The 15,027-nt window shown below is 34.9% G+C and overlaps 1 pseudogene across 1 annotated transcript; it reads right to left on the bottom strand.

Annotated features, from left to right (window-relative positions):
- Positions 1–3,098: 3,098 nt before the first annotated feature.
- LOC147544678 (uncharacterized) lies at positions 3,099–6,988 on the bottom strand (annotated as a pseudogene). The gene is made up of 7 exons (XR_015223552.1): positions 6,887–6,988; positions 6,748–6,794; positions 5,450–6,093; positions 5,242–5,325; positions 4,629–4,698; positions 4,147–4,445; positions 3,099–3,265 (listed from the first exon to the last, which is right to left on the bottom strand). The product of XR_015223552.1 is annotated as an uncharacterized LOC147544678 (transcript).
- Positions 6,989–15,027: the final 8,039 nt, after the last annotated feature.

Here is a 15,027-nt window from a genome sequence, read left to right on the forward strand (position 1 = left end):
TAGAGCATGATGATCACTTTGATGAAGACTAGAGAAAAATGAGAAGAAATGACCAAGTCAAGAGCCGATCATTTTGCACCCTTGGGTCAAGTTAGAGAGTTCATGGGTCAAACTAGACCTAATGGAGTCAAAGGAGAAGTCAAAATAGCTTGAAACCGTCAAAATGAGGAAAGAAATAGCTAACTTCTTAAGTTAAGATTAAAATCTACACCAAAATTATACTTTCACATGCTCTTAAAATGAATACAAATTCATGTTTAAATAGTTGGTACAAAGCCTAAATTTTTTAAATACAAAAAACTAGGATTTTTGAGTCAACGGTCCAAAATCTGGGGGGTAAACCCAAAAAAAAATCCACTCTTGTCCAAAAATTAGATGCAGGTCCAAATGTCTGTTTTTTTTTATCCCCCTCTTGCCCTTGGACGGGACATGCTGACGTTTTCCTGAAAAAAAAACTGACTGGTAAATAAAATAATTTACCAGTACACGAAAAATTCAAATTTTCAAACGAAATTTCAAATTCCTGCCCACCAAACCATCTCTTCCCGGTAAATAAAATAATTTCCCGTACACAAAAAATTCCAATTTTTTTGGAATTTCAAATTTCCGTCTAAAATTTCAAATTTTTTTGGAAGAAATTTCAAATTCTCGTAAATAAAATAATTTTTCAGGAATAAAATAATTTTCAAATTCCCGCCCAAATTTTCAAATTTTTTTGAAAATTTTAAATTCCCGCCCAGCTAAAGTGTCTAGTACAGAAAAAAAATTCCAGTAAATAAATTAATTTTCCGGTCACAAAATCTTTTTTTCGAAGTTTTGAAATTTCAAATTCTCGCCCAAATTTTCAAATTTTTTTACGAAATTTCAAATTCCATCCCAGCAAAAGTGTCTAGTACAGAAAAAAAATTTCCAATAAATAAATAATTTCCCGAAAAAAATTTCGTTTCCAAGGAAATTTTTCGGTGGCAGTTCCGTAAATTTCTGCACAGTACAGATTCTGATGGACGGTTTGTCAGATTCTTTTTCAGAAAAAAAATCGTTTCCCGAGAAATTTCGATGGCAATTTTGTAATTTTCGATGGCATGAACGGTAAATACTTTATTTTCCAAGGGTCCTTTACGTAATTTTGAACCCCAAACTGACACATTGGACCTCCCTTTCATTTTTAGGCAACCGTGGGAGGGATTTTTATTTTGGACCCCTTTTTGGACCAAGGGCCCAATCCCCCAAAAAACTATTCACAAGTTTCTATTACAATTTTTTAGTTATTTTTGAGAAAATTAACCTTACAAAATTGCAATTTGCAAACTCCCATTATCAGGTGACATTTTTTACATCAAGAAAAAGTGAAAAACTAACTTCAATTTTAAAGATCGCTTTAGGTACACCTGAACGTAGGTCGATCATAAGATTAGGTTACTATCTTAAGTACTATATAAATAGTAGATATCCCTATTTTAACATAGAAGGTATTGTTCAGTGTAGGGGTGAGCAAAAATCGAACCAATTGACTGAATCAAACCAAGTCGAATCGCACCGATAGGTTTTTGGGCCGAACCCATCACCGTTCGACTCAGTTCGGCCAAAAAAAATTGATCACCCAAATCAATTTGGTTTGTCCACGACTTGAGTTTCTAGAAATCGAACCGACCGAACCCTAAGAAAAAATGTAATAATATCTTTGTAAAGTTAATAGTAATAATATTGTAAAGTTGGAAAGTGTGAAACTAAAAAGGAAACAATTTTAGCAAACCCCTAATCAAGTCTTCCATACTACTGTCCGTTCCTCCTTCGTAGTTGTTGTCGACTTCATCAACCACAATCTATTCAACTTGATCGAAAGGTTTTAGAGGTAAGTCTTCGCTGATTTTCTATGTACCACAACCTATTCTTAGTTAGTAACTTAAAATTATTTGCGTTCGCACTTCTACTTTTTTTTGTAATGGTAAAAAAGTACGATGAGTTTTTAATTTTTATTTCGGTATATGTAATGGTGGAAAATTACGATGGATTCTTATTTTTTTCGGTATATGCAACGAAATGAATAACATTAGTTTACCATTTTCTCTAAATTGTGCTCGGTTAAACCGATCAACCGAACCAAACCAAACCGAGTCGAACCATGTCGGTCGTCCGAATGATCGACTCAACTTTGGCCGATGATTCAGGCAAACCGCTACTTATTGGTTCGACTTTAGTTCGAGTCAAAATCGAAAAAAATCGACCGCTGCTCACTTCAGTGTTGGAAATCAAACAAACGCTGGTTTTGTCAAGACAGAATAGACAAATTGTAAATGAAAACCAGGAAAATAACATATAAGATGGTCGATGCTCTAAAAGAAAAATAAATGAAATTAAGAAGAGGCATGATTTTTTTAATAATTTTTAAAAGAAGAAATACTGTGAAATGTATCATAGCAACCATAACATTGTGACAAGTAGTATTTAAATATGCAAGAAATTCTTGTTGTTGTTGTTCATCTTTGATGCAGTGCATAGTAGGCAAAAGATTAAAGTATAGAGATCGGTCCTCTATGATTGATTAAATCAAACGAAATTTTATTCACTAAACTAAGCTCCCTTAACAATGAACATAAATGGCATACTTTTTAGGCTAGAAACCCTAAAATAATAGAAGTCTAAAAATACTACTCCCTCCGCCCCATTTTGTTTGGTTGTTATTCCGTTTATGGATATCCCAAAATGTTTGGTCACTTTTCTTTTATAACATTCATTCTAATATTAAAATGATGACACTTCCAAAACTATCCTTTAATTTCAATACCAATAAAAAATCTAATTGGTTCTACACTTCTACTAATGTTATATTTAATGAGATACTCTAAATTAAATGAGGATAGTTTAGAAAAGTGTTTCTTTTTGTCAACAATAAATAAGGTCTCCTTGATAAGTTGAATTCCCCAAAACTACAAACAAAATGGGACGGAGGGAGTAAAACTCTAAAATAATTAGAATTTAGAAAACTGCTAAAATCTAATTAGAAAACAACCAAAACTGGGAAACTGCTAAAAACTAGAAAATCTTCCCTCAAACAACTAATATTCTGAAACTGCTAAAAAAGAAAATCTTCTTGTAGGTCATCCAATCCCTGACTTGTCACAGTCCCACTTAGCATAAAATCCTAATGGCATTTTGTCAGTTGCATCATCCTCCCCGGGTTGGACAGAATTCGACCTTGAATTTGAATCGTCCTCATCCGAATTATTTCCAGAATATGGTAATAAGTGTTTGACCTTAAAAACATCTGAGGAGTGCACAGACTTGGCAATTTCAAACGATAAGCATTCGGCTTAATCTTCTCAAGTATCTCTAATGGTCTGATTTTCTTTGCTGATAACTTGTTATATTCGCCCACTGGGAATCTATCTTCGGTTAAAACAACGCAAACATACTCGCCCTCCTCATACTCCACGTGTTCCTCTGGACTCATCCTATAATAAACTCTATTCGGTAAAGTCGCACTGTAGGGGTGTCAACGAGGCGGGTTTGGAACGGATCACCCCCTTCCCGATTTTGTCCCGTTAGTAAACATGTTTTACCATAACCGTCCCAATTGTTAATCAGGGTGGGTATTTAAATACCGAAACTGTCCTGATTAAAAGTGGTCTTACCATTACCGCCCCGCCCCGTTTAATATGAACCGGGTCGGGTCTGATTCCCGTAGAAATTTATTTTGTTTTAATTCAAAAAAACGGTTTCAACTAAAATTATATCATTGTTAACAAAATTCTATAAGAGTTTCGAACTCATCCACCATAAGAACAACAACTAATTAGATAATACAAAATAAGAAACCACAAATTCTAAGATTATCCGTATCGAAATAACTCATCCATCATCCAAAGAACGAAAATTTGTTTCTTAACTGGAAAAGAAAAAAAAATTGCATTAGAGTTTAATAAAGAAAATTATATATCAAATCAAATATTCATTTTAGAGATCTCTTACTTTTCATCTAATTCTTCATCACTTATTGTTGTTCTACGAATTGTAGAAGTTGTACCTGTTTGGCGAGAATTAATTACAAAACGTTCAATTTTATTATTAAATGAACATATGAAATTGAATAAAAAAATAACATTAGTAAGTTCGAATTTTGGTAAATAAAAGTAAGAATCTTTTTACCTTCTATTGCGGTCCATTCCCAATCTCGTGTACACACTAATGCCTCCAAAACGTTTGGACTAAGTTTATTACCATATGCACTTACTACTCTACCGCTTGTACTAAATGCCGATTCAGATGCAACCGTTGATATAGGTATAGCGAGGATGTCTCGAGCAATCAATTGTAATGTTGGATATTTACTCCCGTTTGTCTTCCACCAATTTAGAACATCAAAATCTGGGCTACGAGGGATAACATTTTCTTCCAAGTAATGGTCCAATTCCGATTTCCCATTTACACCTCTTGACAAATGATCACTAACGAGGATGTCGTATTCAGAAAAAAGATCTCATTCTGCACTTTGTTTTTCACAAGTAGTTGTTTCACTTGAACCACCAACCTCACTAGCTTCATTATTTGATTGGAACTTAACTTGGTACTCAAAAAGTAAATCATAAGAAGCTTTGTTCATCGATTCTAAATAAGATAAATATTCTAACCCAAATATCTTACGAAATCCATGTTCTAAGAATTTAAGTTTACAGCGAGGATCGAGAATTAATGCTAATCCTGCAACAACATGACAATCATTCCAATACTTATTGAACTTGTCCATCATATTTTCTGCCATTTTTTGAACCACCTCATTTCCAGAACAACACCAACTACGCATAGCTAATTTTATCTCCCATACTTTCGGAAAAAGAAAATTCGAAGTAGGTTATCTAGTCCCAGAGAATACTTCGGTGATTGAATAGAATAACTTTAATCTTCCACAAATATCTTTTGTTGAATTCCAATCAACGTCTGGTGGTAAAGATGTGTAAAGTTTTTCCCGTACCTTCAAACGTGGAAATACATCTTTATAATAAATCGCTGATTCGAGCATCAAATATTTAGAATTCCAACGAGTTTTTCAATCAAGTGACAACTTCTTTGTGCATGAGATTTTCAACTGACTAGCTGCTTCTTCAAATTTCTCCACTCTACTTTGAGTGGTTGTCCCTCGTAATTGCTCCACTAATTACATCTAGTCCATCTTTAACTATTAAATTCAGTATATGTGCCGCACAAGCATATGAAGTAATTTTCCATTTAAAAGCAACGAATCACTTGCAGCTAATTTTTCCAGCATAATATCGATTAATGCATCATTAGTTAAAGCATTGTCCAAGGTAATTGTAGATATTTTTCTATCTAAATTCCAGTCCAACAAACAATTCATAAGATAATCACAAAGCACTTCTTTGTTATGAGGAGCAGGTACATACACAAACCTAAAAACATACTAATTAGAAGCATCATAAAATTAAATATGTACGTATAAATAAGCAAATAATTTTTTTATATATGCTTACTCGATATTGAAGTTGATCAAGCAAATGGTATAATTTTATTTTTTCTACTTCATGAAGCTTTAGTATATCACTTCTGATAGTGTTGCGACTCACTATTTTAAAGAGAGGTTGAAGAGAATTAAAACTCGTCTAAACCCAACATGCTCAACTATGCTAAGAGGATACTCGTGCAAAATGATAGCCTTTGCAAGTTCTTTTCTTGATAGTTCTTGATCAAATGTGCAGTGACCAATTTGACCTTCCCATCACCACTAGCACTACCTTCCGCAACAGATAACAAATGTTGTCGTATATCAACATTACTTTTTTTCGAACACCTTTTCAAATATGTATGTAAATGTGTCGCTCCATTCTTACTATCTGCCTTAAGTTTCGACTTGCAATGGTGACACATAGTCAAATTTTTTCCATCCTCTACTACTTTCTTAAACTCATTCCAAACTGAAGAAGTCACCTTTCTCTTCAACTTCGTCTTCACGGATGAAACCTTTGTTGAGTGGGCAGGTGATTTTTGTGTCAAGTCTACGAGTGTTTCAAGAGTTGGACTCACAAGTGGTGACTCAATTATTGGTGATGGTTTTTGTTGTGTATTTTCTGCCATAAGTACCTAAAAGTAGAAACCATGGTCGAATTAACTAAGCGACGTTGAATTTATAACATTCAAAAAAGAAAAAAGTTGAATATGATAACAAATTAGACATAATCAATATACTACTCCCCAATATCATGTTTCTTTCTGTGAATATATAAAGAAATGTTGAAGTAAGCAAAGAGTTTAGCATATACAAAAAATTAATCAGAACTAATATGACATACTTACCTAATTGCAGTTAATGAATTCATCAGAAACAGCTATAAACAATCATTCACTAAAGTAACTAGATTAAAAACAAAGAAGTAGTTATTTTCACTCTTGCCCAATTTTCACACCTTAGAGAGAAAGAAAGAGAGGTTAAGATTTGAATTGATTGGTTTATTAAGAATGGATCCACCACGAGTAAAATCGAAGAACGCACCGGTATAATTAATAAAAATCTCATCTAGATTCTCAATTAACTTAATTTCATTAGGAAAAGGAAGATACCAATTGAATAATATCACTATTTCAACAAAAAAAAAAAATTGAATAATATCACATATAGATACTGCAAAAACAATCAAAATTAGCTTAGAAATTATCATATATCCATCAAATTGAAGACTATCATATATGGATTGAAGCTATTATGAAAGTTTAATAACTTGAAGAAAAAAATCTGACCTCAGGAAAGACCAAGATCCTGATGAATGAAAAGATGAAGTAATTAACTGCAATCCAGAATGTTAATTAAATTAAAAAACCTTCAAAGTAAGAACAAAAGGAAATATAAGAATGAGATTGCTTTACTTTTGGGTTCTACTTTAAAAATAGTTTCCCAAATGAGATGCTTTGTTCACCAACAAAGACAAAGCCACATAAACATCACTAGAGAAAAGAATGGTTAATGGCAAAACAGTGACCTACTTGAAGGTATGATTGGTTCTTTTGGTTGGGAATTTGGTGTTGATCGATTTTTCCCCTTTCTCTCTCTCTTAAGTAAGGGTTATACAACTGTTGGAGTATCAACATCGAAGGATTTGGGCTCTTCACAACAATAAAGAAAAATGGAAACATTGATTGATTTATGTAAAGTGGGAGCTTTGGGAATAGACTAATCTTGGAAAAATTGAGAAGTTGGAAAGAATAGGCTCTTCACATACCAAATAAGTTAGTCTTGTTTCTTTTATTTAAGGTTATTATCTAATCAAAGTTTCTAAAACTTGATTAAGACTATAATCTATAACAGATATGAGATAACATATATAATCGAGGCGGGGCGGGTTTTACAACTAAATCTCATACTCGGCCCGAACCCGATAAAAAAGTTTACCTTCATACCATCCCCGCCCCGTTTAATAAACGGGGCAGTAAAACCCGTTCCATTAGGGGCGGATTTGGACGAAAAACCATCTGGTCGGATTTAATTGCCACACTTACGCACTGGAAACTCGATTAATTTGATGTTGAACATCCTTCAGAGGTGGTAAACTATCAGATAGATCTGTAAAGAAAACATTCGCAAATTCTTCCAATGTTGGGCGAACAGAATATGGAATCATGTCATCCACAATACTACTTTCCTTCCTAATCATCATATATCCAACATCAGTTTGTTCAACCTCCTCAATGAACAACCTCTAAAATAACAAATTTGAATATTCACCTTTCTCAATTGTAGGCGGGATCTCTCTACGTGGTAGCAATATAATTTTCTTCTTGTCAAATAGATACTATAAGCGTTCTTTCGACCATCATGAAGAGCCGACCTATAGAACTACCAAGGTCTACCAAATAATAGATGACACGCATCCATAACGACGACATCACACCATACACTATCACGATATTTTCTTCCCACAGAAAAGGAAACAAGACACCGTTTAGAAACAATTACCTGAATTCTCTTCTTAAGCCATGATAATGTGTAGGGATTCGGGTGTCGTTCTGTCTTCAAGTTAAGTTTGGTTACCTCCTTTTCGAAAATAACGTTCTCAAACGTACCAGATACAATGATTAGTTTACACACCTTCTCTCCGATTGTGCAAGTAGATTGGAAGATATTATTCTGTAACCAATCTTTCTCTTCAAGGCTACGTGGTGCATAACATAACCGTCTAACTACCAGTAGTGGTCCAACATCTCCCTCAACGAATTCTTCCGATTCAACATCATCATACACAGGATCACCAACATCTTTTTGATCTGTCTTCTCTTGTGTAGTGTTACCCATGTACAACCCCTTACCGCGAGGTCTTCCTTTTGGACATTGATTTGTCCGATGACCAAGTTTGCCACACTGAAAACACCGAATAGTCGGGCCGCTAGTTTGAGATGAATTAGTCTGACTATTTTGTTGTCTCGTAGCTACCTTTGTTGGCCTAACCTCACAAGACTTCTTCCAGGCACCGTATCCCAGGATGTTCCTCTACCTCTTGTTTTTTCTTGTTTCTCACAAATTAGGGCACGTTGATGAGAATCTGATATCGTGAATGGATCAAACATATTGATTGTATCCTGATAATCTTCCTCAAGACCACCAATGTAACGAGCTACTAATTGTTCTTCTGTTTCAGCAAGTTCATTGCGAGAAATCAAAAAGTGAAACTCAATAGTATATTCGTATATAGTAAGGGACCCTTACTTCAATTGTTGCAATTTTCGATACATTAACTTAGTGTAGTTATGTGGAAGAAAAACTGCACGCATGTATTTCTTCATCTACTTTGATTTTCCTATTCTGGACCGCAGCAACTTGTGTTGCTGCCACCATGCAGCAGCTTTGTCACGAAGTCTAGTAGCCACAAGAGCAACCTGTCTATCATGGGGTACCTCTTTAAACTCTAGAATTTCGTCAACCACAGTTATCCAGTCAAAAAAATTCTTCAGTTTGACCACGCCCTCCGAATTTCGGGATATCAATCCTCAACCCCGCTCCCACTTCCGAGAATCATGGTTGGTGTGGTTCCTTCTTCCCCGAACGTCTCTAGCAAAAGGGTTATCGTAATCATCGTCCGTAATCCATTATCCCTTGTCGTGTGACGATTTGGTGAAGTCGATTGCCGTTGATGAACAATCAACGCATCCAACCATTGTATCAATCCTTCCATCATTCGAGTCATCTGTTGCCGTCATTCGTCAACACCGTTTAATCGTTAATTCATAGCTTCAACTCTTTCATTAACAATATCCATGGGATTCTCCCTACCTCTAGCAGGTTGTCTTCTCGATGGCATTGTTAAAGATCGACACAAGCTCTGGTACCAACTGATGGAGCGCATAGTAGGCAAAAGATTAAAGTATAGAGATAGCTCCTTTATGATTGATTAAATCAAATGAAAATTTGTTCAATAAACTAAGCTCCCTTAACAATGAACATAATGACCTATTTATAGGCTAGAAACCCTAAAATAATAGAAGTCTACAAATACTAAAACCCTAAAATAACTAGAATTTAGAATACTGCTAAAAACTAAGAAAACAACCAAAACTGGGAAACGGCTAAAAACTAGAAAATCTTCCCTAAAGCCACTAATATTCTGAAACTGCTAAAAATAGAAAATCTTCCTGTAGGTCATCCAATCTCTGACTTGTCACGGTCCCACTTAGCAAAAAATCCTAATGTTATTTTGCCAGCTACATTAATCTTCAAATTGTTTTAAGTTTAATATAATACTTGGATCATAAGATGTGTCCTCACCATAATTTAATGTTGTTATACAGATAGAGTAGAGAAATATAAAACTTTTTTGATAAAAAGAGTAGTACAGAGATACAATTTATAACCAAATTTCAATTCAATCTTATATTTGACCCATCCTCTTTTGTAGTTTTTACCAACTCTTGTCTCTATCGAGTCTTATCTTAAGCTCGTCATCTCATGCAGTTTTCACCAAGTCTTATCCCGTCAACTTTAACTGCCCAATCTAATGTTTAATCGATCCCCTTTTGCAGCTTCTACCAAGTTTTATCAGCAAGTTTAGCTCTACCGAACTCACATCTTTTATAACTTTCACCAAGAGTTGTCCCTTCATTTAGACTACAAATTTTAACTCTCTCTCTTTACAACTTATCCATCTTCCCTATAATTTATCTATAAATACATACAAACTTTTAATGGCGTAACATATCTATCCTTTCTACACATTTTAACATATCTAGATCAGTCTCACCTTACAAACATGGCAAGTAGAGAAAATAACCTAGCTTGTGGCCTTTATTTTCCACCAACGAAGACATTTCTTTATGTAACATCTTTATACAGGCATCTCAAGATTCGGTAGAAGGTAATAGTAAAAACGAAATGCATTATCTATTCTGTTTTTTTAAGTTTTTGAGAAAAATATGGCCACCAACTATGGTGATCAGCAAATTAGAATGCCCAAGTCTTTGAATTTCCGGTGGACCACGATTATTTATTTTTTTGACGAAGGATAATATATTAACCGAGTGCTTAGGAAGCACGAAAAAAGAACTACAAAAGAAACGGAGGATGGGAGACTTTACATATTAGAAACTATAGTCTCCCAAAAATTTAACAAAAAACCCACAGATAAATTCTCAAATAACCTAGTCGGCAAGCCCCTGTTGAAAATGGTGGCCTTGATCGACATAATAACTCTATCAGTGGAGTTAGCAACATCACGGAAAAGACGATTATTCCTCTCTAACCACATACACCACCAAATGGCAAAGGGAGTAATCTGCTGAAGGAATCCTTTCATCGTATCTGACTTCTCAAACTTCCAAAACCTGAAGAAAGTATCCAAAGTGGATGGCATTGGAGACGAACCATTGATCACTGGGAGGAAGTATCTCCATATGGTTTCAGTAAAGCTGCAGGAGAAGTCAGATATATTATATACTAATATAATTTTAGAGGACATGTGCGTAAAGTTGAAAATAGAAATCCAAGTGTTGCCGATCAGCTAGACACTATAAGTATATATAACTCTTTCAACTTCTTCAACCCAGAGTTATTCAAGCAAGATCCTAAAGAGAAAGAGAAAAAGGGATTATTGTTTGATCATATATGGTCTATACTTCAAAATGCTAAAAACGTTGTTGATCTAATTAAGACAATAAAATCTTATTGAGGATTTTAATAGATCTCCATCAGAATCCCCTATACCAAAATCGTTTGGTTTAACATTTTCAGTAAAGATGAAAACCAAACTCGAGGAGAAGTAAAAGAAGTTTAATTTAGCTGACCCACGGGAAGAAAAAAAAGATGAGAAATAGGGTGGACGACTCAAAATATGATTTGGGGTCCACTTGATTTCGAGAAAGCCAAACTCCAGGCAACAGAATGAGCTTATTCTTTGTTAGTTAGATGAGCACATCAAATTTTACTCTGTAAACATCCTTATTTTATTTCGAGAAGAGTATATCGATCAAAGATTCTGATTTTTAGGATTTCAATCTCTAAATCTCTAATTGGTATTTATTTGTTTGATGAGATTTGTGATGTTTGGTAGGAGAATTGAAATAAGATGATATTGTGTGAAGAGTTAGATTGGAAAAGAACTTGAGTTTCGGTAATCTTAGAGCATCTCCAATGCAGCACTCAACAAAAACTCAATTAATGCAATGTGTCAAGTATGAGTTGAGTTTCTCTTTCCTAGGTTGCACTATTGAGATACTCAATTCAATATTCATCTCCAATGCAACGCTAAAAAAAACTCAACATTTACTTTATATTTACTTTTGGTTCTTATTTTAATATATAAAATGTTGATGTGGACCAATTGAGATACAACAATTGAGTTTTCTTTTGAGTATCTCAATATTTATTGTTGCCACATCATATTGAGACTCTAGTTGAGTGTTGCATTGCCAGCATTGGAGAGTGTTTTTTGTCAAAAACTCAAGTAGTTCTATGTGTCAAATTGAATTTTGTAAGTTGAGTGTTGCATTGGAGATGCTCTTAGACCATCTTTAATGCAACACTCAATCTTTGAAACTTTTAGTGCCGCATAGGAGTTTCAGAGTTTTTCAATTAAAATTTTCTTTGATGCAAAACTCAATTTGGATCTATAAAAGCATCTCTAATAGGACACTTTGAAAGAAACACGTAGTATCGTAGGTGTCAAGTTTCAGTTAAGATTATATTTCCTAAGTGGCAGAACGGAGACACTCTAAACTTTTTGTTCTCAAATGGAGATCTTTAAAATAACATTATCCGATACACATGATCCTCCTAAACTTAATTAGGAAATATACTTCAAAAATAAAGTTTTTTATTAGTTGAAATTTTAAAGTTTGATGAGATGACGCTTAGAGAAATTTAAGAGGACAATCTAAATTTAGAATTTCTTCTTAAGTATCTCTAAAATAATTACCTCCACATCCTATTGAGTGTCTAATGAAGTGCTCCGTCAGAGATGATTTTTTAACCAAAACTCTTAAAATCCTGTGTAACATTCTAAGTTTTGAGTTTGAAAGTCCTATAGGAGAAGATCTAAAATAATATGAAGATAGTTATTTCTCTTTTGTTATATTTTCTCACCTATCTTTAAGTCATTCTTTATCTTCTTCTCTAGCATTTCTTTATGAAGTACCATTTCTATTTCCTGAACTAAGGATCACCATCGATGGTGCCCCTTAAAGGAACATTTAAATATTTTCACGAGATGGTCAATCCCCTTTCGCCACATTTGAGTTAGAACATTTAAAATATTTTCTCACCTATCTTTAAGTCATTCTTCGTCTTCTTCTCTCGCACTTCTTTATCAGGTACCATTTCTATTTCCTTAACTAAGGATCACCATCGATGGTGGCCCTTAATGGAACATTTAAAATATTTTCACAAGATGGTCAATCCCCTTTCGCCACATTTGAGTTAGAATTATTATCAAATTATCTTGAAACCTAAGTCACTTCGGTGTGAAAGAGAAATGATAAAAGATAAAAATGGGAGAGAAAAGTTGATGATGGAACTAAAGAGAGTCGAAGAAGCAGTTGAAGATGATGAAAAGAGAGAGAATGAGGTAAGTCAAATTTTCTGTTAAGAAGGTAATTTGATCCTTCATGAAAAAAAATCACATGGTTTATGAAAAATCAGAAGGAGTAACTCCAACTAGTAATTGAAAAGTGATATCTTAAATCACTCCAACTAGTAATCGAAAAGTGATATCTCAAATCAACAATGCTACTCGGCTTGATAAAAAGTGGCTCGAATGACCCGACCTAACAAAATTTACACAAGAAATCGGCATTACATCATCAATTTGCCTTGTTCAGGACATTAATGTCATGTGTCATGGACCGTTAGGTCGACCCAACATAATACGCTCAAAACAAACATGCCGAAGTGCGGAATATCAAACCCTGACGAACCGTGTGCCTTCGGGATACAACGGCTATCTTTTTAGAGTTTTGATGGTACTTCAATGTTCTGGAAGGGGGCGAACCTTCGTAAAAAAAAATGAGCTCCTTGATTTATGTTATTACATCTTTCTAGATACTTGAATGCTTATGACTATTTCTGAAATCAGAATTATATTCCAAACACACTTGGAATACTTAATTCAGAAGAGAATAGACAAAATTCACTCAAAGACTTCTTTATTCAGAATTATAGATATACTAGAATATTTCTAAAACCAGAATTATATTCTTGACACCCTTGGAATACTGATTTCAGAAGTGAAGAGAAGAATAAAATGAATTGACTGATATTTAGAATGAATTTGGGTTGTTTATATAGGAATCGAATATGCACTTTCATTTGGGACACATCTCTTGGTTTTTGGGACATATCCCTTTGGTTTTGGGACACACTCTTGAAAGGAGTTAGTTAAAAAAACTGGTTCTGTCGGCAGGTTTCAAGAACGTCGGATTTGGCTAAAAAAAACTCAGAGAGAACTTCAACCCTTAGATCCATATGGAATGGCGCCCAACAGATTAGGAAGCAAGCCGTTAGATGATGGATTCAGGCATCCCACCTTGTGACCGACGAAGAGGTAACACGCGTCGTTGAATCTCGCGGATCCAACGCTTCTAGCGGATGCCCAAAGGCATCCCGAAGCAATCAGAGTGCAGCCGTTCGATCTCTTTCAAACGCTCGGGTTGAACATGAGGCTTCCATATCTGGACGTGCTCCCTTCGCCCAGATGGTCCCCAATCTAACTTGTCCTTTTTGATGTTTTAGTACCCAACTTAACTAATCCTCGTCCAAACTTTAAACTTGAATGTCTCATTCATCTGGAATCGAAATTTGAGTGATTTTTGGCTCTAAATTAAAGAGGTTGACGAGACGAACACAATGGCGTGTTCCTTTTATGAGTTTGACGAGTTAAGTCGAGCCAAAATCGGCTCCGATTCCAACACTTTCTTGTTTGATGGCTCATCCAATTTCTTTAGTGCAGTTGAGGAAGAATTCCAACAGCTCTTATGAAATAATTTTTGAAATTTAGAGAACCACGGTTACCGTCGTCGATCAACATGAATTGGTGTCAAATATCGTTGTACTTAGAGAAAAGTTTATACTCCTCTACGCTGAGTTTTAAGGTAGTTTCAATATGGACATGGAAATGCATCACTGATCTGGTTTTTGTTATTTATGTTAGGTTAATCCCACATTAGTTGTGGAAGGGGCAGGGTGTGTGTTAATAAGTGTGGGAGAAGCCTTACCTCTTGAACTAGCTTTTGGGGTGAGAGAGGCCCAAGACCACCCAACTGGTATCAGAGCCCGGGTAATAACAAATCTCGGCCCAATAACTATTGAAGTTAAGAGGCAATGTGCGAGGGGGGGATTGTTAGGTTAATCCCATATTAGTTGTGGAAGGGGCAGGGTGTGTGTTAATAAGTGTGGGAGAAGCTTTACCTCTTGAACTAGCTTTTGGGGTAAAAGAGGCCCAAGACCACCCAACAATTTACGAAACTTATGATCCGTACGAATCAAGCTTCTGCATTTCCACAAGATCATAGAAAATTAAGAATTTAAAAATGTAGATGGGGTAC

The sequence above is a fragment of the Eschscholzia californica genome, unplaced genomic scaffold, assembly GCF_041429995.1.
Source record: "Eschscholzia californica isolate CP2 unplaced genomic scaffold, dmEscCali1.0.p SCAF_4, whole genome shotgun sequence".
Lineage (NCBI taxonomy): Eukaryota > Viridiplantae > Streptophyta > Magnoliopsida > Ranunculales > Papaveraceae > Eschscholzia > Eschscholzia californica.